Source organism: Gavialis gangeticus, unplaced genomic scaffold (genome assembly GCF_001723915.1).
Source record: "Gavialis gangeticus isolate Ggan-Ray unplaced genomic scaffold, GavGan_comp1, whole genome shotgun sequence".
Lineage (NCBI taxonomy): Eukaryota > Metazoa > Chordata > Crocodylia > Gavialidae > Gavialis > Gavialis gangeticus.
The window spans coordinates 2797180-2799303 of record NW_017729018.1 but is presented as its reverse complement, the minus strand read 5'-3'; the positions used below and the strand labels follow the sequence as shown (position 1 = coordinate 2799303).

The 2124-nt window shown below is 48.9% G+C and overlaps 1 protein-coding gene across 1 annotated transcript in view; it reads left to right on the top strand.

The window, feature by feature from the left end:
• RAB11B (RAB11B, member RAS oncogene family) overlaps positions 1–2124 on the top strand; it is a 30643-nt gene that overhangs the window by 7420 nt on the left and 21099 nt on the right. The window lies entirely within an intron of this gene.

The following is a 2124-nucleotide window of genomic DNA, read 5'->3' as shown; positions in this document are numbered from 1 at the left end:
CTGAGGGAGACACGGGGAGTGTGTGCCCTCCCGATCTGCACGTGGGGTAAGGGTGGGCTGGGGGTGGGGGTGCTGCTGGGCTCTTCCTGGCAGGGGGATTGGGTCAGGGTAGGTGGTGGTGCTGGTGAGGGAGGGATTGTGGGGGCTGTGGCTAATTCTGGGGTGTCTGTAGCCTACCTTGTACCCCAGTCTGCAGCAGCAGTGGCAGCCTGCCTTCACCCCGCACGCACATCCAAGGGCGCACATGTACCCCATGTCTTCCCTGGGAATATGCACAGTGGCAGCAGCCATCCTCCTCCCCCTGCACCCCCACAGACAAGCAGTCAGCTTTGTCCCCTGCCCCAGCTGGGCAGCTCCTGCCCCTGCCCCAATCCCAGCCCCACTCCCTCCCTCGTTGCAGGGGCCTTAATGTGTTCTCCCACTCCTTTTACCCCACCTAACAGACTTACCAGCAGAACGCTGCTCTCCAAGATGCTGGGCTGCATATCAGCAATCATTCTCAGTATCAGCCGATATGGCTCGTTAATAATCGGCCATCTGTATCGGCCCAAAAAATCTTTATTGGTGCACTCCTGTTGAAGATTGGGTCATAAGCATCTTTTAAGTTGGGTGGTCAGAAGGTAGAAGCCAGCTTTGAAAACCTTGGTTTCTAGGCATTTAAGCACATTCCCCCAAATACCTGTTTCTGAGATTGTCAAAATTTTACCCATGGTCATTGTCTTCTATGTGAGACAGATTGGAGGAATACGAACTGACAGAAGAAAATGAGTATGGTTGGGATACTGGCCATCCAGTGCAGGATTCTGATTAGATGGACCTTTTACAGTGTGTTGGATATGTACTGGTAGTATAGTGTTTGGTCCTTGTACACAAGTCTTGCACAAATAATTCTGTGTTAAGATGAGGGTGGGAGAAAGGCAAGGCTCATTTGAGACTGCTCTTGCAAATATCTCTCTTCACACCTCGGAGTGAATGGCAGTTAGAAATTGCCACTTCCCAGTTGCCAGTTTTTTTTTCTCAGCATTTTCTGACCTTTTCCCAGTTTTACCTGCTACTGCAAACATTTAAACATCTACCTTTTATGAAAGAAACTGAATTGAAATGCTGTTGAAACAGGTCTCTTTTGAAAGAGCAAATTGGCTCCTGGGATAAAAGGCCAAAGGATAGGGCCTAGGTAGCCCATGGATCCTCATTTTTTAATTAAAAAAAGAAAGAATCGGGGAATAGAAAAATCTTCAGTAAATACTGGTGTTTTCCTAAGATGGTGGTTTTCTACCCTTTTCAAGTCATGGCACCCCTCCCCAACTTTTCTGAATTCAGCGACGCTCCTGGTTCAGAACCGCTGTTGCTGCTGTCCCAGTTTACCTCCGCGGTTCTCAGCTGGGTGCTGCTGCCACCAGGTAAAACTGCCTTGTATGCAAGGCACCGGGAAGGGAGAGAGCACTTGTGCCGCTGCCCGTCTCACGAGTGTGTTCTGATAGGTCTCTAAAGCGGGCAGGAGAGCCCACTTGTGCTAGAGCTCTTCCTGGTCTGACCTGCACAGCGTCTCCCAGAAAGGTGCATGGTGTGGATGGAACTGTCCCGTGTGTTCTTGTTTCTGGGAGGAGTATGTGTGGAGCGGGGACTGCTGAGAGGAAGAAAGGGCTGGGGCACAAGCTGGCTTTTCTGCCTGCTTTAGTGTGATCCGAGAACCCACATAAGAGCGTGCATGTGCCACAGACCTCCCGGTGTGAAAGACACTTTTACCTAGCTGCCGTTGTGGTAGTGGTGGCATCCCTGGGGGGGAGGAGGGGGTCTTGTGGCACACTGGTTGCGAACTGTTGTACTGGGATCTGTTTTTCGTAGTGGAAGGATGTTATGTAAAGACCATATTATCTTCTAAAGCATTGTTCTTTTTTTTGAACATGCACACTGAATAGTGCTACCTGCTGTCACGTCAGATAAAACAGCAGTTTCCATGTTCTTTCTTGTTTTATATAAAAATTACATTTTTTTGAGGGGGGCGGGAAAATTAAACTCCTTTGTTTACCTTTTTGGAACATGATTACTCTTTAAAAGGACAGTTTTGAAGCAGCACAGCTTCTGTTTAAATAATAACAGTACCCAATAGCTCCTCCTCCTCCC